The sequence below is a fragment of the Mustela nivalis genome (genome assembly GCF_964662115.1).
Source record: "Mustela nivalis genome assembly, chromosome: 14".
Taxonomy (NCBI): domain Eukaryota; kingdom Metazoa; phylum Chordata; class Mammalia; order Carnivora; family Mustelidae; genus Mustela; species Mustela nivalis.
The window spans coordinates 85,024,888-85,047,750 of NC_139033.1; the positions used below are offsets into that span (position 1 = coordinate 85,024,888).

General features: G+C 38.5%; 1 protein-coding gene, 1 pseudogene and 2 gene segments (V, D, J or C); 2 read left to right on the forward strand and 2 right to left on the reverse strand.

The window, feature by feature from the left end:
* LOC309847518 (immunoglobulin lambda-1 light chain-like) overlaps positions 1-22,863 on the reverse strand; it is a 1,783,291-nt gene that overhangs the window by 982,127 nt on the left and 778,301 nt on the right.
* Positions 1-22,863, reverse strand: part of LOC309847513 (immunoglobulin lambda-1 light chain-like) — a 1,777,964-nt gene that overhangs the window by 976,800 nt on the left and 778,301 nt on the right.
* LOC309847617 (zinc finger protein 280A-like) lies at positions 643-1,470 on the forward strand (annotated as a pseudogene). The gene has a single exon. The product of its transcript is annotated as a zinc finger protein 280A-like (transcript).
* LOC309847501 (zinc finger protein 280B-like) overlaps positions 6,368-22,863 on the forward strand; it is a 460,063-nt gene continuing 443,567 nt past the window's right edge. For 5 of the 23 annotated variants that reach the window (XR_014302464.1, XR_014302465.1, XR_014302467.1 and 2 more), the window contains exons 1-4: positions 6,368-6,520; positions 7,326-7,386; positions 10,014-10,071; positions 13,345-13,410. The gene's annotated coding sequence lies outside the window, so the exon portion shown is untranslated. Of the gene's footprint in view, positions 6,669-7,325; positions 7,391-10,013; positions 10,076-13,344; positions 13,411-22,590; positions 22,742-22,863 lie in introns of all 23 variants that reach the window. The other 18 variants (XR_014302466.1, XR_014302472.1, XM_082697889.1 and 15 more) reach the window with 12 other exon arrangements.

Consider the following 22,863-nt stretch of genomic DNA (forward strand, 5'->3'; position numbering starts at 1 on the left):
AATCCAACACAGGGACAGGGAAAATGAAGATGCTGAGCTGATATTAGTAGGAGTGGAACATGTAAACAAAGATGGAGAAATTCTCTTTATCATAGCAATTTCAAATTCAAAACCAGTCATTTCAAACATTTTGAACAGATGACCCTCGAATGATATTCCAAAAGAAAGAAAGTCTACTGGAGTCAAGATACTGCTTGCGCATTGCAGCCTGCAGACCTCATGACCCATGGGTACTCATAGTGGCCACCCCAATCTGAATGGAGAGTAATAGATAGTCTTATTATTTTTGAACCCTCATCTAAACCTGATTATAAAATGAGCTCACCACAAGTCATGCCTCACAGTCCCTCAGATTTGCTCTCTCCTATCTCACTGTCTACTTGGAGCTGTACTTTCTGTAGGAGGCAAGAGTGGAAGCACTCAGTTTGAAGGAACTTTCTGCTTCCAGTTTAAACAGTGGAAATTCTAAAAGACCTAAACTCAGTGATGGAATCTCAGAAAGACATTCCTCAGTTGTAACCATTTCTCTCTTACAGTGAGTATGAGCACAACCTCAAAAGGTGTCCTATTCTCATTAAGTCATGCTCAGAATGAGCATTATTCTTTTGGGCTTATGTAAATGATAGGACACATTTCAATCTCATGGATCTTATCACAAAAAATTATTTGGAAAGGCTGGAAAAACCAGACTTTTTGAGTCTAGCAAGTCAAAACCAGACTGTTGATCTTAAGAAAGAAAATCCAATCATGTTACTTCATGACTTTTACTATGGGCAGCAAAAGGAGACCGGCAGCCAAAACAGAAGACTCACACAACTTTCAAATGCCTCAGCTGTTTGGAAGTTCTAAAGAATGTCAAGTTTATGAGCTATGTGTGGAGCCATTTGGAACATGAGAAGCAGAAGGGTGACAGCTGGGAAATCCACACCACCTGCCAGCACTGTCACCCATGATTTCCTACTCCCTTCAAGCTGCAATGTCACATTGAAAGTGTAACACACTATCCAGGAGCCCTCCACTGTCTGTAGTGTTTGCAAATTGTCATTCAAAACAGACCAGGCTTTCTTCCATCACATGAAGGACAATAGTAAGCCTGGCAAAATGCCCTATGTGGGCCAGGTTTGCAATTATAGATTGCCAGCTTTTGCTGATAAGGAAACACGTTCTAGAACATGCCATGAAAACACTAAGAATTTGCTTTGTCCTTTCTATCTCAACATTGTCAGAGCCCTCATACTTTACATGAATCATTGTCAGAGCACTAGAACAAGAGTCTTTCAGTGTTCCAAATGCCGGGTACAGTGTTTGACCTCAAAGGAGAAAACATAGCATCAAACCAAGAATCATTGAGCTTTTAAAAAGCCAAAGCAATTGGAAGCGTTGTCTACTGAAACAGAGGTTATGATTCAAACTTCAGTTCAACTAAGTTCAAGAGCAGCCTCCATTGTTTTGAGCAACACTTACCTCTAGCTGCCACCTGTAAAATCTGAAAAAAGGATTGCCATGAAGTCTAGGTATTCCAGATGTTACCACAGCTAGAATTATAGCTCAACTTCTGTTTTGCCCACCTCCAGGGATGCTGAAAGACAGATTTGAGGCTAGGCCATCTGAACATCATGGCTGTGGATGATAATAGTCAGTGAGAGTCAGGTTTTATGGTGACAATTCTTCAGGTCCCTACTGTCAAGAGGCAACATAGAAAGCTTCCTTATGTTTCTTCCCAGCCAACCTCTCCCTGCAAAGTAACCACTATTCTGACCTCTACTTCCAAAGATTCATTTTTTTTTTCTGTTTTTAAGCTGTGAGTAAATGGGATCACACAACTGATTTTTGTCTTTTTCTTTCTTTAAATAAGTGGAATGCATGCATTCTTGCTCTATGCAGACATAGGACGTTCTTTTTCATTGCTGGGTAGAATCCCATTGAATGTATATGGTAGAGCTGTGTATGTCCATTTTACTCCTGATGGACTTTGAGGCTGATTCTTTTGTTCTTCAGAATAAAGCTGCCATGAGTTGGTACATGCCTTTTGGTAGACATATGTAGTCATTTCTCTAGAATATATATATACTAATGAGAAGTTCCAGAACTACATTGATTCAGCTTTTTAGTGCAGATTCTGCTAAACACCCTTTCAGAGTGATTGAAATGATTTTCATTTCCACCAACAATATTGAGAATTTCAGTGCTGCAGATACAGTACTTGGTATTGTCAATTGTTTCCATTAGTCCCTTTGTCTTGAAGTTGTAGTGTTATGATATTGTTGTTTTCATCTACATTTCCCTGATGAGTAATGATCTGGAGAATTTTTTTTTTTTTGGTCATATGATCATTGGTCACTTGAATAACACCCTCTTTTATTAAGTGCCTATTCAAGTCTTGTCTTGTTTATTTATTTATTTATTTCTTATTTTAGAGTGAGAAAGAGAGCAGGAGTGGGAGGGGCAGAGAAAGACAGAATCTCAAGCAGATTCTGCATCGAACATGAAGCCAGATTCCAGGTTCGATCCCAGGACCCTAAGATCATGGCCTGAGCTGAAATGAAGAGTCAGATGCCCAACTGACTATACCACCTGGTGTCCATTTTTTTTTTTTTTTTTTTTTTTAAATTAGACTATCAATTGAGAAGTGATGAGGGAACTCCTGGGGCACTGAAAATGTCCCACATCTTGATCTGGATGGTGGTTTCATGGGTGTATATATGTGCATTAGGGTTGGTGCTTCATGGTGCATCATATTTAAGAAATTATTGTCTACCAAGAATGTAAACATATTCCTCATAAATTTTCTTCTAGAAGTTTAACTCTTTAGCCTTTTGCATTTAGGGGTTAGTATTTGAATCAGCAGACTGAATGAACAAGATAAACCCTTAGCAACATGGGGGAGCCTTATCCAATACAATCCATTGACAGCCCTAAGAGAACAAAAGCTATGGAAAAGAAAATTTTCCCTCTCCTTTCTTGAAATGGGACATCCATCTCTCCTGCCTTTGGACATCAGAGCTCCTGGTTCTTGAGCCTGCAGACTAAGACTGAATTATGCCACTAGCATTCCTGGGGGACATCTTGGTCTCCAAAATTGCATAAACCCTGTATCTCTGTATTTTTATCCTATTGATTCTTTCTGGACAACACTGACAATTACAAATACCTGGAAATTTAAGCTCTACAGCATTGTTGTTCAAAGTTGTCCTGGGTATTCAGGTGCTTTGTTGAATTGTAGTGGTTATAATGGTCATCTTTGTCTTGTTCTTAGACTCACATACAATTGTTCATCATTAATCATGGTGTTAGCTGTAAGGCTGTTTGTAACTATCCAATGACTTTGGGGGAATTGAGCTAGAAATCAGTAACAGAAAGATAATTCAGAAAAAAACCCAGAGTCTAGAAATTAAGCAATATAATTAAGAACAGGACTGGGACTAGGGTGTAGGAAACCAGGAGCCTAAAGGGTAAAGGTCCATTCTTGCACTTTCACAAACCTTTTGCATACTGCTCTTATGCTCATTATAAGATTGACCTATAGTAGTTAGAAGGAATTCATATTTAAAGTTCATGTATTTGATTAGAAGAAGGGTTGGGGTGGGCAAAATGGGTGAAGGGGATCCAGAGGTTCAAACTTCCAGTTATAAAATACATCATTGGGAGGTAATGTACACCATGGTAACTATAGTTAATAATACCATATTGCATATTTGAAAGTTGCTAAGAGAATAAATCTTAAATGTTCTCATCACAAGAAAAAATAATTTGTAACTATGTTTGGTGATAGATGGATGTTCACCAGACTTATTGTGATCATTTCACAATATATACAAATATTCAAATATTGAATAATTTATGCATTACACCTGAAACTAATCTAAGGACTATGTTAGTTGCTCCTCAATGAATAAGAGGAGGGAAGAGAAGGAGAAGAAAGGTCAACAAAATAATGATCTAAATCAGTGGTGTCAAGGCTGCCTGGGTGGCTCAATTGGTTAAGTGTCTGCCTTCAGCTCAGGTCATGACCGTGGGGTCCTGAGATCAAGTGTTACACTGCGCTCCTTGCTCAGCAGGGAGTCTGCTTCTCCTCTCCCTCTGCTGCTCTCTCCCTCTGTCAAATAAATAAATAAAATCTTGAAAAAATAAAATAAATCAGTACTGTCAATAGAAATTTTTGTAGTGATGAAAATGTTCTATATCTGCTCAGTCCAATATGCTACATGTGAATGCTGAGTCATTGAAAAGTAGCTAATATGACTGATGTATTGGATTTTTAATTTATTTAATTTTGATTAATTTAACACTAAATTTAAAGGTAGGGTAAACAAATCGTCCTTATACATGAAGTCCAAATAATTTCCGTACTCCTAATAATTTGTGTATTTCATAGACACTCTCCCCTGAGTGAGACTACACGTCCTTTCCTGAGGGTGGGCTAGATTTAGGGACTTGCCTCCAAAGAGTAGAATATGGAAAGGAGGAAAAATTAACTTTACAGTGGAGAAATTAGTGGTTAAGTCATAGTGATAGCATGTATTCCTGATGGTAAGTGATAAGAACATATAACCTCTGTGGTATAATTCTAAAAACCTATATCCCCAGTGTAACTGTAAGTAAAACATTGAGCCCATATTGAGACATTCTCCAAAATATCTGACCCCAAGGACTCCTTAAAATTATCAAGGTCATGATAAACAAGTAAACTGTATGATAAACAAGTAACAAACTGTCACAGACCTGAGTAGGCTAAGGAGACACTATGACTAGTGCAGTGCAGTATCCTGTATGGGAATCTGGAACAGAAAAAAGACTTTAGTAGAAAAACTAGTGAGATTTGAATAAAACCTGAAGCATAGTTCATAGTGACTTAATGAAGGATATTGAAGTAATTTTGAGGTTTTAAGGGGAGGTCATTTCCCAAATACACATTTTAGACATAGAAAATACTTTCTATCTACATCCTCTTCACTTTGTCTACGGTATACTTAACTGAACAGAAATCCTCAAATGCAAAGGAGCAATAATATTTAGACTGTGTGATCTGACCATAATGCAACAAGATGAGAAATTCATAAACGAATTGCTTTTTAAAATCCCACAGATTTGGAAAATAAATACAATATTACTATGTAACCCTTGTGTTAAAAAGAGAATTACTAGGGAAATTAAGACATACTTGAAACTGAATGATAATGAGCATACTATGAAATAAAATCTGTAGGATACAGTTAAATTGATACTTAAATAAACAAAGGTAAATTTATAGCATCATATACAAGAGAATTAACTGGAAGTTTACAAATAAACGACTTAGACATTTATCTCAAAGCATTGTAAAGCAGTTAACTTTGTATGGCGACAGATAGGACAGATAGTAACTACATGTATCATGGTGATTACTGCATAAGGTATAGAATGTCATCTTGCTACATTGTACACCTGAAACTAATATAACATTGTATGTCAACTACACTACAATTAAGAAAAATAAAACACTTTATAAAATATTATAAAGAGGAACAACAGAACCATAGAGTTAAGAAAGTAAAAAGTAGAAAATATAAATGGGCTAGAGATGAAAATCACATTACAGATTAAAAAGCCCGAAAGCTGTCTTTTTTTTCCCTTTTCAAAACACTACTAAAGTAGACAGACTTCCGGCAGAAATGGCAATTAAAAAAAAAATCTGTTAAAAAAATCTGTAGAGGGCCAGATAGTAAATATTTTAGGCTTTTGAATATGATTTATGACAATTAATTAACTGTTGTTTTAAGAGGAAAGCAGCCATAGACCATACCTAAAGGAATGAATATGTCTGTGTTCAATAAAACTTTATTTATGAACACTGAAATTAAATTTTATGTAATTTTCACGTTACAAAATAATAGTCTCTTTGTGGTTTTCTCCAGGCATTAACAAATGTAAAGTTCATTCTTAAGTCGCTGCAAGCTATAAAAACAAATAGGTGCCAGACTTTTTTTGTATGGCTTGACCAGATGTAACGTCAAGAGTATGGGCATCAAGACCAAGTTGCATGGTCATGTTCTCTTAAACATGGGGCTGGCAGCTAGTGCTTTTATGAAAAAGGGACCACACCTGAGGATTATGAAAGTTAAACTCCAGGTGGACAAATTTATCCCCTGATGGACTGGGAGCCTGTCTTTATCCTTGAACACTGGTCTGCTCTGCAACCTTGACCTCCCAAGACTCTTCCAGGGACTGAGGGTCATCTCTACAGCTCTCACCCCTCTCAGCCTGATCCCGCGACCAGGGATAACCACCAGGGGCGCCAGAGCGCGCGCAGACGCCGGACCCGCCTCGCCGCCAATCAGATTACAGCGCCCGGAGCCGCGCCTGCCTTGGGCCCGCACCTGGCAGCCAATCATAGGTCGCAGCGGGCGCGCGTGGAGAGGCGGCGGTGTCCGCGGCGCCTGGGGCCTGAGGAGGCGTAGTCCCCTCGGGCTTTGCCTGGGGAGCGCCTTGGGGCGGTGCGCCTCCGGCAGCTCAGGACGTAGTGCAGACCGCCGGGAGGACGGTAAGGACGGGGGCGTGGCGCGGCCGTAGTGTTCCCAGAGGAGTGATGGGAGGGATTCCGCGGCCGCAGTCCCGCGGCCCACAGGTCTCCTGGTCTGGTTGTGCCCGAGCGGCCTGTGCCTGTTGCTGCGGCCTCCGGAGTGTGTCGGGTAAGCGGTTCTTGGCGGGTGCTGAGACTCCCTTCACGCACACCCCCTTCCCGGGTCTCAGCAGGCGCATTTCGGGCAGCATCCCCTCCCCCACCCTGGGCTGGCCGTCCCCATCCCCCAAGCCTGGGCCCAGCCTGGGCCTCTTGGAGGAGGGGCCTGCCCAGGCTCTTAATACCTTCCCCTCCCCCGTCCCACTGGGGTCTCTTTTGGAACTTAAGGCATTTAAACGTCCCCTGCAAACCTCCTTCTTCTCCCTGTTCGGGATGTCTGTTGGCCCAGAGCCTTTAAGGCGATTTAAGCATTTGTAAATTCATTTATTGCTCCCTCTCCCCTACCTCAGGGCCTTGTTAATTTTTCTCGTTTGCAGTATCTCTGCCTGGGCTCTATTTCAGACTCTTCCACCCTGATGAAGTCCTCCTGACAGCCAGGCCCCGGGGTGGTTTCCAGGGTTTGGAACTGGGCAGCTGGCAGGCAGTGTTTTCTTTACTGAGGGAGGGTAGATGGGAGGAACAGGTGTGGGGGAAGGGACTCCAGTTCTCTTCTGGTTAAGTGAGACGCTTGATGAACATGCAGATGGCAATAACAGGTAGGCAGTGGGATATAAAACATTCCTGTAACGTGTAAGTAACCCTAATCCTCCTCTGTGGTTGCCTCAAGGATGTGAGCTTCTCCTACCTGGAAAATCTTAAGTTCTTAGAAGTTTCACTGCACACCTGAGGTAAGTTGAGAGGTCTTTATAAGGACCAAGACTGTATCATTTTTCTTCAGTTTTTTCTTATTTTCTCCCGTGTTAAAATACTAGTATTTAGACAGTGTTTCCTGAAGTGTGTATGACCTGAATATGTCTGATAAATTCAAGCCAATCACTGATTTAGGTAATTCTGGAGCTCTCTATATTGCTTCCTTAAAAACAGGGAGGGTGGCATTCTTTCACCTGCTCTCTAAAGAACATGAGAGGATCATACATTTTAAGCTATGTAAAACTGACTTCTTTTACAATGGTAGTAGGAGGCTAAAATGGGCAGATACACATACCTAAGATTTAAGCTCATGTATTAAAGTTTCATTCAGGATAAATGTGTATTGGTTAAAAATGTTCACATAGGGTTAGTTTGTTCATTTCTACAACCTTTTAAGGGCTTTATTTCATGGAGTAATTGAATGTGACTGGGTAAGGGAAGCCATATGAATTCATTTCATGCCAGGAGGCAAAACAGTAAGTTGTATGCCTAATAACTTGTGTATATAGCATGGTAAGACCCATTATATAGTTAGTTATCTATTGCTGTGTAACACATTGTCTCAAACTTAATGACCTAAGAAATGTTTCTTTCAGTGTCATACTCTAGCTGGGTGATTCTGGCTCAGGGTAGCTTATGAGTTTATAGTGAAGCTTTTGACAGAATTGGCAGTTACTGAAGACTTGGGTTTTATTGGATGAACAGTGTCTGAGCTTGCTCACTTGACTGTTAGCACAGTCCTCAGTTCTTCACTCTGTGGCCCTCTCCATGGGCCTGCTCCTGTCATGGTAGCTGGCTTCTCTCAGAGCGAGTGATTAAAGAGAGAGCTTGGTCCCAGGATGAAGTGCAGAGTCTTTTTCAGAAGTTACATACCATTACTTCTGTATTTGCTTCATCAGATAGGCTAACCCTATTATATCGTGGGAGAGGACTACACAAGAGTGTGAATACCAGGAGGCAAGATTCATTTGGGGCCATGTTGGAGGCTAGCAACCACACCCGTTGCTACTCCATACACATATATAAGTTGCACACACCATTCCAATTCTTCTCCATATTGTTCTGTTATTATGAGTGAATTATTTGGTTGCAGGCTAAGGGCAAAGCCTCCCCTGGTATATTAAATCCAAGTAGTTTTTGTTTATTCAGGAATGTTGTTCCAGCAAGTCTCCTCTTCATCCTGGATTAAGTTTTCAGTTTCTCTGGATCATTCTAATCAGCAAACTGATTGTAATGTTACCTTTTGTTAAAAAGCCATCTTTTAATTGCACATCCCCCTTCTGCTTATTTTATTTCATGTCTGCTTCTCATTAGAGGAAAATTTCTTCAGCGTTGTCCATGTTTGCTTCCTCAAGTTCTCCCATTCTCCTGACTCTTGTCAAGATCTCCAGTGAATTTCACAGTACTTAATGAAATGGTCAATTGTTATTTATTTTTTTTAAGATTTTATTTATTTATTTGAGTTAGAGTGAGAGAGATCACAGGAGAGAGAGAAGGAGAGAGAGAGAAGGAGAATCCCCTCTGAGCTGGGAGCCCATTGCAGGAGTTGATCCCAGGACCTCAAGATAATGACCTGAGTGAGCCGGAGGCAGATGCTTAACCGACTGAGCCACCCAGGCATCCTGAATTGTTAGTTATTAATTTATATGATCTATTGCAGTATTTATCAGAGTCATTAATTTCCTCTTCCCTGAAAATACTTTTTCATTTGGATTACAACGTGCTTTTTCTCTGTTCTTTTACTACTCTCCTCCCCTCCTCCCCAGCTTGTTCTAAGTAACCCTTCCTTCTTTCTATCCTTTTCTGGTTTCTTCTCATGTTTCTGACCAATGCAATGCCCCAGGACTTGGATATCAGACCTCTTTCTCTAGATGACCTCAGGCAGTCTTGTGTTTTGAATAACATTACATGCCAAAGATTCCAAAATTTGTGTACTTAGCCCAGGTCTTTCCCTGAGTTCTGGTTTCATGTTTACTTGCTCAGCATCACCTGTTTGTTCCATGTGTCATCCTCTTCCTCACATCCCAATTCCTCTCTGTTAACAAATCTTGTGGACCTTCAAGGTTTTAATATAGAATTTGACCCCGGGGGCGCCTGGGTGGCTCAATGGGTTAAAGCCTCTGCCTTAAACTCAGGTCATGGTCTCAGGGTCCTGGGATCGAGCTCCACATTGGGCTCTCTGCTCAGCGGGGAGCCTGCTTACTCCTCTCTCCCTGCCTGCCTCTTTGACTACTTGTAATCTTTGTCTATCAAATAAATAAATAAAATCTTAAAAAAAAAAAAAAGACTTTGACCCCTTCTCAGCATCCCAGTCTTGTATTAGCATAATCTTTTATTATAAGATCATTATTAATGAAATTATAATGATTAAGTTATTAATAATCTTAGTAGTTATAATAATCTAAACTTACCTTCCTGCTTCCAGTTATTATTCTAAAGTTTTCTTTCTTCTCATAGTAGCCAGAGTGGTCCTTTTGACATGACAGATCATGTAACCCCTTGCTCAAAATTCCCAGTGAACTATCATACCCATAGTAAAACCAAAGAACTTAGAATGGACTACATTAATGTACTACAGCAAACTCATTCTTTGATTCTTCTCCAGTTTCTCTCCCTGTCCACTGGTTTGCCTACATTAACCTCTTGACCAGTCCTTAACTTTGGTAAGTCTCAGAGCCTTTGTATTTGTTCTTCCTCACCTGGAGAATTCTTCCCCAGATCTCCATAACCATGCCATACAAATATCAGCCTGCATCCATACTACCTGACCATTGCCTCCTTTATTTTCTCTATAGCATTTATGACCATTTGAAATTATATATATATGTATACACACATATAAAATATAAAATATTTTATGTGATTTATATTACATTAGTACGTATTTGAAATATGTGCTGTGTGATACTATAATATTGCATGCAGTAACATTATGTGTGTATATTTTTTAATGTATTTTTTAGTTACCTCTATTGCAGTGTCAGCTCCCTGAAGAAGGGGTCTTTGTTTCAATCACTACTATATCTCTGGTACCTAGATCAGTACCTGGCATATGGTAGACTCACCAAATATTTCCTAATACTCAAATTTCTTATAAATGCCATCTTGATACTTCTCCCTCCCTTTTTCTTTGTTAGGGGTTAGGGTTAGGAGACTGTCAGAACTATACAGTTCCTTATCATTATGCTCCTGTGTCATTTATTTGTTTCTCAGTCTTTTTTGGACAGGGATATGTTCTAATTTACTAATTTACTAATTTAATATGTTTTATAGTTGTAGTTCATCTAAAATAGTGAACATCAGAACATTACCAACATTATATGTTTGACCACCCATAGAACTTATGATGATCTTTCCATAGAGTAACAATTTTCCCCTAATTTCTTGAAAGAAAGAAAAGAAAGAAAGAAAAAGAAGGAGAGAGATTCCCCTCTTTTCCTTTTTTTGCACTTAGGAGTTGTAACAGGAGTTGTTACGTTAGGGTCAATTTGATATGAAAACAACAAAAAAAGTTACTTTCAGCTTTTGATTTCATAACACTTAAAAAAATTGGGTACCACTGAAATAATAAAATAAAATTTTAAAAAATTGGTACAAGTTATTTTAAACTGTACTTTGTAAGTTCCTTATACTTGTCAACCACAAGAATTCTTAGGTGCATTCCTTATTCATTCCTTTAAATGTATAAATTGGTCATTTGAGTAACACTGAATAGTAGAGATCTGAGAGTTCAGCTTAAGCATTAATATTGTATATTTTTGAAAACAAAATATGGTTGCTTTGTGGAAGTCTTACTAGGATTTTTTCTTTGGGAGCTTTCCAATAGCAGGGAGATATTTGTTATCTAGAGATTCATGACAGGGAACATCTAGCATGCATAGCCTATGCTCTCACCACTTTCACAACTTCAAGATTCCTTACAAGTATGTTGGCTCATTTACCATCAAAATCATTTTTTTAATGGCGGAAGGAGAGAGAAAATAAGCACACTCCTTGCTGAGTGGAGACCAACATGGGGCTTGATCTCACAACCCTGAGACCATAAGCTGAGTTGAAATCAAGGTTCAGATGCTTAACTGACTGAGCCACCCGGATGCCCTGAAATCAAGGTATTATTAAGTGAAAAGTGATACTGTTAAAAAATACACAGGGGCAACAGGTCAAACTGGATTGTCATGGTCAAATCAGGATTTTTAGCAGTCCTAATAAAAATTAAGTTGATGTTTCAACCTAGTATCAGAGTAGTGTCCACTCTACAAGAAGATACCCATCCATCCCTAGGAACGTATGTCTCCCACCACAAATTTGTAAATTGACTACATGATACTAGTTTAACTCTCTTTGTAGGCTAGATTAGTTTGCATTGTTACTGTAATTCTAATTACCTAACTCTTGTTACATGAATGGAGTCTGTTGAGGGGCTTTGAAAATTTAGTTATCAGTTGTTAGGATGTTGGGGGAGGAGGAGGTCACACCAGCCTATCACTAGGCATTTTTTTCTTTAATTGAGATAAAATTCACATACTGTACAATCCACTCTGTAGAATGCAGAATTGAATTATTTTTAGTTACTTCACAAAATCGTGCAGTCTTTACCACTATCTAATTCTGGAACATTTCATCAACCCTAAAACTCTGTATTAGCTTCCGGTGGCTACTATAACAAATTATCACAGTCTTGGTGGATTAAAACAACACAAATTTATTCCCTCTCAATTCTGGAGGCCAAAAGTTAGAAATCATCACCTGACCCAAATCAGGTTTTGGTAGGGCCACCCTATCCCAGATACTCTAAGGGAGAATCCATTGCTTGCTTCTTCCCGCGCACATTCTTTGGCTGAGTCCATGTCATTCCAGTCTTGGTACAATGCTTTCTCCTACCGTATGTGTGAAATCTTTTGCCTTTCATACTGAGGATACTTATGATGGTATTTTGGGCACATTTGTATAATCCAGGATAGTCTTCCCATCTCAAGATTCTTAATCACATCTGCAAAGACACCTTTCCCAAAGAAAGATAATGTAGATACGTTTCAGGGATCAGGATCTAATATTTTTTGAGGTCATTATTCAACCTACTACATTTCCTCATTCTTTCCCCCACTCCAGCCCATGGCAACCACTAATTTATTTCTGTCTCTGTGCATTTGCCCAGTGTAGACATTTTATATGGGAGGAATTATACAATATGTGGCCTTTTTGTGTCTAGCTTTATTCGCTTAGCATCTTTTCAAGGTTCATCCATGTCATACATGTATAGCAGTACTGTTATTTGTTTTTATAGATGAATACATTCCATTTTATGGCTATACTATAGTTCATCCATTTATCAATTAAGATACCTTTGGATAGTTTGCACTTTGTTGCAATTATGAATAATGCTGCTATGAACATTGTTGAGCAAATTTTTATATGGATTTATGTTTTCAACTCTTTGAGATATATACCTAGGAGAGAAATTGCTAGATCATATACTGCTGTATTTAATTTTTGAGATGCTGCCAAACTGTTTTCCAAAGTGGCTGACCATTTTACAGCAGTTGCACTAACAATATATGAGGATTCTAATTTCTCCATATTCTCTGTAACACTTTTTACTGTTTCTGTTTTTGATTTTAGTCAAGCCAGTGGATGTGAAGTGGTATCTCATTCTGATTTTGATTTACATTTTCCTAATAATTAATTGTCTTGAGCAGCATTTCTTGTGCTTATTGTATTGCATTATTTGTATATCTTCTTTGAAGAGTTGTCTATTCAAATTTTTTACTCCTTTTTTATTGTAAAAAGCAGATGACAAATTTTACCATCTTAATCATTTAAGTGCTAAATATATTAACATTGTTTAAAAACAGATATCTAGAACTTCTCATTCTGTAAAATTGAAACTCTGTATCCATCTCATTAAACAACTAAGTCCCTTTTCCCTTTCTCCCTAGACCAGGGTATCCACCATTCTACTTTTTGTTTCTTTACTGTTGCTTTGACTACTTTAGATCAGGTAAGTGGAATTAATATAGTATTTGTCTTTTTTGTGACTGGCTTTTTAAAATTTAGCTAACGTGTCCTCAGAGATTCATCGGTGTTTTAGTGTATGGCAGGACTTCCTTCTTTTTTTTTTTTTTTAAGATTTTATTTATTTATCAGAGAGAGAGAAGGGGAGAGAGCAAGCACAGGCAGACAGAATGGCAGGCAGAGGCAGAGGGAGAAGCAGGCTCCCTGCCAAGCAAGGAGCCCGATGTGGGACTCGATCCCAGGATGCTGGGATCATGACCTGAGCCGAAGGCAGCTGCTTAACCAACTGAGCCACTCAGGCGTCCCTGGCAGGACTTCCTTCTTATAGCTGGATAATATCCTGTTGTATGTATATACACATTTTTTTAAATTCTTTCATCAGTTAGTGAACATTTGGACTGCATCTACCATTTAGTTATTAGAACAGTACTGCTGTGAACATGGGTACACAAATATTTCTTCGTAATCTTGTTTTCATTTCTTTTGAATATATATCCAGAAGTAGGATTGCTGGATCATGATAGTTTGATTTATAATATTTTGGGGAACCTGTGTTGCTTTGCACCATTTTACATTCCAACCACAGCACATAAAAATTTTAATTTCTTCACATCCTTACCAGCAGTTGTTATTTTCTGGTGTAATTATTTGTTTTTATATATTTTGATAGTAGCCATCCTAAGGGGTTTGAGTGATATATCATTGTAGTTTTGATTTACAGTTTTCTCATTACTATCATGTTGAACATCTTTTCATATACTTGGACATTTGTGTATCATTTTTATTTTTTTGTTTGTTTTGCTTTTTTAAGATTTTATTTGTTTATTTGACAGAGAGAGAGGGGGAAGCAGGCTCTCTTCTTAGCAGGTATGCTGAGGCAGATGAGGGGCTCGATCCCAGGACCCTGAGATCATTACCTGAGCTGAAGGCAGAGCCACCCAGGTGCCTCTGGTATATCATTTTTAGAGAAATTTCTATTTAATTCCCTTGCCCATTTTTTTTTTTAAAGATTTTATTTATTTATCTGACAGACAGAGATCACCCGTAGACAGAGAGGCAGGCAGAGAGAGAGAGAGGAGGAAGCAGGCTCCCTGTGGAGCAGAGAGCCCGATGCGGGGCTCGATCCCAGGACCCCGAGATCATGACCTGAGCTGAAGGCAGAGGCTTTAACCCACTGAGCCACCCAGGTGCCCCACCTTGCCCATTTTTAAAAAGTTTTTATTTAAGTAATCTCTTTACCCAATGTGGGGCTCGGACTCACATCTGTGAGATAGAGTCACATGCTCTTCAGTCTGAGCCAGTCAGGTACCCCCTTTGCCCAGTTTTAAATAGAGTTGTCTTTTTATTCTTCTGATATAAGAGATCTTTATATATTGTGGATACAAGTCCCTTATTACATATATGAGTTAAAAATATTTTCTCCCATTACGTGGTTTGTCTGTTTACTTTCCTGATGGTATCCTTTGAAGGACAAAAGTTTTTAATTTGATGAAATCCTGTTTTAATTAAATGTTATTAAATTCTATTAATTAACATATAGTGTATTATTTGCAGTGGTAGAGTTCAGTGATTAATCAGTCTTCTATAATACCCAGTGCTCATTATATCCCATGCCCTCCTTAATGTCCATCACCCAGTTACTCAATCCCCCTACTCCCCTCCCTTCCAGCATCCCTTAGTTTGTTTCCTGTGATTAAGAGTCTCTTATGGGCGCCTGGGTGGCTCAGTGGGTTAAAGCCTCTGCCTTCGGCTCAGGTCATGATCCCAGGGTCCTGGGATCGTCCCGTATCGGGCTCTCTGCTCAGCGGGTCGCCTGCTTCCTCCTCTCTCTCTGCCTGCTGCTCTGCCTGCTTGTGATCTCTGTCTGTCAAATAAATAAATAAAAATATTTTTAAAAAAATTAAAAAAAAATTCTCATGGTTTGTCTTCCTCTTTGATTTAGTTTTGTTTTATTTCCCTGCCCCCATGCTCTTCTGTTGTTTCTTAAATTCCACATATGAGTGAAATCATATGATAAATGTCATTGATTGGCATTTTGATTAACGTAAATACCCTCTAGTTCTATCCAGGTAATTGCATATGTCAAGATTTCATTTTTTGATGGCTTAGTAATATTCCACACCACATCTTCTTTATCCATTCATCTGTTGATGATATCTGGGCTCTTTCCATAGTTTCACTATTGTGGAGATTGCTGCTATAAATATTGGGGTGCTGGTGCCCCTTTAGATCACCAGATTTGGATCTTTGGGATAAATCCTTAGTAATGCAATTGCTGAGTCATAGGGTAGCTCTATTTTCAACCTTTTGAGGAAACTCCATACTTTGTTCTAGAGTTGCTGTACCAGCCTACTTCGGCTAACAGTTGTAAGAGTTTCCTTTTGCTGAAATCCTGTTCATTTTTCCTTTGTCATTATTCCTTTTGGTATGTTGTCTCAAAAACCTTTGTTTCTGTTTTTTTAAAAAGAAGACTTAGCTCTTACATTTAGTTCTACGATCTATTTTGAGGTGGTTTTTTTGTTTTTGTTTTTGTTTTTGCTTTTGTTTTTTAAATATGCTGTGAGCAGGGGTCCAACCTCAGTTTTTTGATGTGGATGTTCAGTTGTTCCAACATTTGTTGAAAAGACATACCTGCTTCCCACTTAATTATTTTGCTATTCTTGCTGAAAACCAATTGACCATTAGTGTATGGGTTTATTTTTGGATTCTGAATTGTATTCTATTGATCTGTGGTTCTGTCTTTATGAAAGTACCACACTCTTGATTACTGTAGCTTTGCAGTAAGTTTTGAAATCAGTGTGACATTTTAATTTCTTCTTTTTCAAGATTGTTTTGGCTCTTCTGAGTCTTTTGCATTTCCCTATGAATTTTAATTTGTGAAAAAGCCAACTGGGATTTTGATAAATCAGTATCAGGAATCTTATCATCTTAATAATATTAAATCTTATCCATAAATATGGGATGTATATATTTACTTAGGTCTTTTTTAATTGCTTCAACAATGTATTCAGTGTAATTCAGTGTTTTCAGTATGAAAGTCTTGCATTTTTTCCTGGAAATTTATTCCTAAGTATTTCATCCCTTTTAATGCTAGTGTACATAGAATTGCTAAGTTCATTTTCGGAGTGTTTATTGCTAGTGTATAGAAATGTAATTGATTTTTTTTTTAAGATTTTATTTATTTATTTGACAGACAGAGATCACAAGTAGGCAGAGAGGCAGGCAGAGAGAGAGAGAGGAGGAAGCAGGCTCCCCGCTGAGCAGAGGGCCTGATGCTGGTCTTGATCCCAGGACTCCGGGATCATGACCTGAGCTGAAGGCTGAGGCTTTAACCCACTGAGCCACCCAGACACCCCTAATTGATGTTTTATATTGATCTTATATTGTTTATTATAATAAACAGTTATTATATATAAACAAATATAATTCCTCAGGATTTTCTGTATACAAAATCATGTCCTCTCCAATACAGTTTTAGTTTTACTTCTTTTTTTCCCCAGTCTGAATGCTATTTTACTTTTTTTTTTTTTTTTTTACTTGCATGATTACCCAATTAAACAACATTCAGGATAATGTTGAATCAGAAGGGTAGAAGTGGACATCCTTGTCTTATTCCTGATCTTAGAGGAGAAGCTTTCAGTCTTTTTGCCATGAATTGTAATGCTAGCTATGGGTCTTTTACAGATATCCCTTGTCAGAGAAAGTTTCCTTCTTCCAATTATTGAGTGTGGTTTTATCCCCCTTCCCCAAAACCGTGCTCAGTTTTGTCCACTGCTTTTTTTGTGGACAGATGTGGGTTTTTTGGTCCTTCATTCTATTGAAATGGTATAATGTTGATTGATTTTCATATAATGAACCAACTTTGCATTTCTTACACAAGTCTCACTTGGTCATAGTGTATAGCCCTTCTTCTAGGTTTTTAAGATTTTTTTTAAGATTTTACTATTATTATTATTATTATTATTATTATTATTATTTATTTGATGGAGAGATCACCAGTAGGCAGAGAGGCAGGCAGGGAGAGAGGGAAGCAGGCTCCCTGCCGAGCAGAGGGCCCGATGTGGGGCTCGATCCCAGAAGCCTGAGATCGTGACCTGAGCTGAAGGAAGAGGCTCAACCCACTGAGCCACCCAGGCACTCCTCTAATAGGTTTTTAAATTGTGTTTGCTAGTATTTTGTTTTTTGATTTTTGCCCTTATTGATAAAAGGTATTGGTGTCTGGGTTTTTTTGTTTTTTATTAGTTTTGTGTGTGATTTGTTTGTTTAATTTTGATATAAATAGTACTGGTCTCATAGAATGAGCTGGAAAGTTGTCTCTCCTCATCTAATTTTTAGAGAGTTACTGAAAGTTTAGTGCTAATTCTTGAATTGTTTTGATAAAATTTACGAAGATAGTCATCTGATCTTGGATTTCTCTTTTGGGAATTATTTTTTAATTTTTTAATTTTTATTAACATATAATGTATTATTTTCCCCAGGGGTACAAGTCTGTGAATCTTCAGGCTTACACATTTCATAGCATTCATATCACACACCCTCCCCAATGTCCATAACCCAGCCACCCTCTCCATACCCTCCCTCCCCCTAGCAACCCTCAGTTTGTTTTGTGATATAAAGAGTCTCTTATGTTTTTTCTCCCTCCCAGTCCCATCTTGTTTCATTTTTTTCCTTCCCTACCCCTCAAACCCCCCACCCTGTCTCTCAGTTTCCTCATATCCGGGAGATCATATGATAATTGTCTTTCTCTGATTGACATATTTCGCTCAGCATAATACCCTCTAGTTTCATCCACGTCATTGCAAATGGCAAGATTTCATTTCTTTTGATGGCTGCATAGTATTCCATTGTATATATATGTATGTGTATGTGTGTGTATATATATACTTCTTTATCCATTTATCTGTTGATGGACATCTAGGTTCTTTCTATAGTTTGGCTATTGTGGACATTGCTGCTATAAACATTTGGGTGCATGTGCCCCTTCGGATCACTATGTTTGTATCGTTAGGGTATATACCCAGAAGTGCAGTTGTTGGGTTGTAGGGTAGCTCTATTTTCAACTTTTTGAGGAACCTCCATGCTGTTTTCCAGAGTGGCAGCAGTTCAACCTGCATCCCACCAGAAACGTAGGAGGGTTCTTTTTTCTATGCATCCTCACCGACATCTGTCATTTCCTGACTTGTTAATTTTAGCCATTCTGACTGGTGTGAGGTGGTATCTCATTGTGGTTTTGATTTGTATTTCCCTGATGCCGAGTGATGTGGAGTACTTTTTCATGTGTCTGTTGGCCATCTGGATGTCTTCTTTGAAGAAATATATGTTCATGTCCTCTGCCCATTTCTTGACTGGATTATTTGTTCTTTTGGTGTTGAGTTTGATAAGTTCTTTATAGATTCTGGATACTAGCCCCTTATCTGATATATCATTTGCAAATATCTTCCATTCTGTCAGTTGTCATTTGGTTTTGTTGACTGTTTCCTTTGCTGTGCAAAAGCTTTTGATCTTGATGAAGTCCCAATAGTTCATTTTTGCCTTTGCTTCCTTTGCCTTTGGCAATGTTTCTAGGAAGAACTTGCTGTGGCTGAGGTCAAAGAGGTTGCTTCCTGTGGTCTCCTCAAGGATTTTAATGGATTCCTGTCTCACATTCAGGTCTTTCAACCATTTTGAGTCTATTTTTGTGTGTGGTCTAAGGAAATGGTCCAGTTTCATTCTTCTGCATATGGCTGTCCAATTTGTTGACACCATTTGTTGAAAAGACGGTCTTTTTTCCATTGGACATTCCTTCCTGTTTGTCGAAGATTAGTTGACCATAGAGTTGAGGGTCTATTTCTGGGCTCTCTATTCTGTTCCATTGATCTATGTGTCTGTTTTTGTGCCAGTACCATACTGTTTTAATGATTACAGCTTTTTAATAGAAGTTGAAGTCTGGAATTCTGAAGCCACCAACTTTGGCTTTCTTTTTCAACATTCTGCTGGCTCTTTGGAGTCTTTTCTGGTTCCATATAAATTTAGGGTTATTTGTTCCATTTCTTTGAAAAAAAATGATGGTATTTTGATAGGAATTGCATGAAATGTGTAGATTGCTTTAGATAACATAGGCATTTCATAATATTTGTTCTCCCAGTCCATGAGCATGGAACATTTTTCCATTTCTTTGTGTCTTTCTCAGTTTCTTTCATGAGTAATTCACAGTTTTCTTTCTTCTTTTTTTTTTTTTTTTAAGATTTTATTTATATATTTCAGAGACAGAGACCACAAGTAGGCAGAGAGGCAGGCAGAGAGAGGAGCAAGTGAAGTAGGCTCTCCGCTGAGCAGAGAGCCCGATGTGGGGCTCAATCCCAGGACCCTGGGATCATGACCTGAGCTGAAGGCAGAGGCTTTAACCCACTGAACCACCCAGGTGCCCCATTCATAGTTTTCTGAGTACAGACTTTTGGCCTCTTTGGTTAGATTTATTCCTAGGTATCTTACGGTTTTGGATGCAATTGTAAATGGGATTGACTCCTTAATTTCTCTTTCTTCTGTCTTGTTGTTGGTGGATAGACATGAAACTTATTTCTGTGCATTGATTTTATATCCTGACACTTTACTGAATTCCTGTATGAGTTTTAGCAGTTTTGGAGTGGAGTCTTTTGGATTTTCCACATAAAGTATCATCATCTGCAAAAAGTGAGAGTTTGACTTCTTCTTTGCTGATTTAGATGCCTTGTATTTCTTTTTGTTGTCTGATTGTTGAGTCTAGGAATTCTAGTACTATGTTGAATACCAGTAAGTGATATTGGGTAGCCTTGACATGTTCCTGACCTTGAGAGAAAAGCTCAGTTTTTTCCCGAGTGTGAATGATATTTGCTGTGGGTTTTTAATAGATGGCTTTTATGATTTTGAGATATGTACCCTCTACCCCTACACTTGTTGTTTTTTTTTTTTTTTTTTAAGATTTTATTTATTTATTTGATAGACAGAGATTATAGGTAGTAAGAGAGGCAGGCAGGGAGAGATGAGAAAGCAAGCTCCCTACTGAGCAGAGAGCCGGATGCAGGGCTTGATTCCAGGACCCTGAGACTCTGACCTGAGCTGAAGGCAGAGGCTCTAACCCACTGAGCCACCCAGGCACCCCTATACTTTGAAGAGTTTTGATCAAGAAAGGATGCTGTACTTTGTCAAATGCTTTTTTGGCATCTACTGAGATTACCAAATGGTTCTTGTTCTTTCATTTATTAATGTATTTTGTCACATTGATTGACTTGCAGATGTTTAACCAAACCTTGCAGCCCAGGAATAAATCCCAGTTGGTCATGGTGAATAATTCTTTTAATGTACTCTTGGATCCTAATGACTAGTATTTTGGTGGGAATTTTCCCATCTGTGTTTATCAAGGATATTGGTCTGTAATTCTCCTTTTTGATGGCGTCTTTGTTTTTGGGATCAAGGTAATGCTGGCCTCATAAGATGAGTTTGGAAGCTTTCCTTCCATTTCTAGTTTTTGGAACAGTTTCAGGAGAATAGGTATTATTTCTTCTTTAAATGTTTGGTAGAATTCCCCTGGGAAGCCATCTGGCTCTGGGCTCTTGTTTGTTGGGAGATTTTTTATGACTGTTCAATCTCCTTACTGGTTATGGGTCTGTTCAAGTTTTCTATTTCTTCCTGGTTCAGTTTTGGTAGTTCATACATCTCTAGGACATTTCTTCCAGATTGTCAAATTTGCTGGCATATAGTTGCTCAAAGTATGTTCTTATAATTGTTTGTATTTCTTTGGTGTTGGTTGTGATCTCTCCTCTTTCATTCATGATTTTATTGATTGGGATCCTTTCTCTTTTGTTTTTGATAAGTCTGGCCAGGGGTTTATCAATCTTATTAATTCTTTCAAAGAACCGGCTCCTAGTTTTGTTGATTTGTTCTACTGATCTTTTGGTTTCTATTTCATTGATTTCTTCTCTGATCTTTATGACTTCTCTTCTTCTGCTGGGTTTAGGCTTTCTTTGCTGTTCTTTCTCCAGCTCCTTTAGGTGTTCGTTAGGTTGTGTTTTTGAGACCTTTCTTGTTTCTTGAGAGAGGCTTGTATTCCTGTATACTTTCCTTTCAGGACTGCCTTTGCGGTGTCCCACAGTTATTGAACAGTTGTGTTTTCATTTTCACTTGTTTCCATGAATTTTTTCAATTCTTCTTTAATTTCCTGGTTGACCCATTCATTCTTTAGTAGGATGCTCTTTAGCCTCCATGTATTTAGGTTCTTTCCAAGTTTCCTTTTGTGATTGAGTTCTAGCTTCAGAACATTTGGTTTGAAATATGCAGGGAATGACCCCTCTCTTGGTACCAGTTGAGACCTGATTTGTGACCCAGGATGTGATATATTCTGGAGAATGTTCCATGTGCACTAGAGAAGAACGTATATTCTGTTGTTTTGGGAATATATCTGTGGTGTCCATCTGCTCCAATGTGTCATTTAAGGCCTTTATTTTCTTAGTGATCTTTTGCTTGGATTATCTGTCCATTTCAGTGAGGCGGGTGTTAAAGTCCCCTACTATTATTGTATTATTGTTGATGTGTTTCTTTGATTTTGTTATTAATTGGTTTATATAGGTGGCTGCTCCCATGTTAGGGGCATAGATAGAGAAAATTGTTAGATCTTCCTGTTGAATAGACCCTTTGAGTATGGTATAGAGTCCTTCCTCGTCTCTTATTATAGTCTTTGGCTTAAAATCTAAACTATCTGATGTAAGGGTTGCCACCCCAGCTTTCTTTTGATGTCCATTAACATAGTAAATTGTTTTCCACCCCCTCACTTTAAATCTGGAGGTGTCTTTGGGCCTGAAATGAGTTTCTTATAGAACGCATATTGATGGGTCTTGTTTTTGTTTTTTTTTTTAAATCCATTCTCCTTCCATGTGTTTTTTGATTGGGGTACTTAGCCCATTTACATTGATGGTAACTATTGAAAAATATGAATTTAGTGCCATTGTATTGCCTGTAAGGTGACTGTTAACTGTATGTTGTCTCTGTACCTTCCTTGTCTACTACTATTAGGCTCTCTCTTTTCTTAGAGGACCCCTCTCAATATTTCCTGTAGGGCTGGTTTGGTGTTTGCAAATTCTTTTAATTTTTGTTTGTCCTGGAAGCTTTTTATCTCTTCTTTTTTTTTTTTTTAAAGATTTTATTTATTTATTTGACAGACAGAGATCACAAGCAGGCAGAGAGGCAGGCAGAGAGAGAGGAGGAAGCAGGCTCCCTGCTGAGCGGAGAGCCCGATGTGGGTCTCGATCCCAGGACCCTGAGATCACGACCCGAGCCGAAGGCAGCGGCTCAACCCACTGAGCCACCCAGGTGCCCCCTTATCTCTTCTTCTATTTTCAATGGTAGCCTAGCTGGATATAGTATTCTCTTTTTTTTTTTGAAAGATTTTATTTATTTATTTGAAGACAGAGATCACAAGTAGGCAGAGAGGC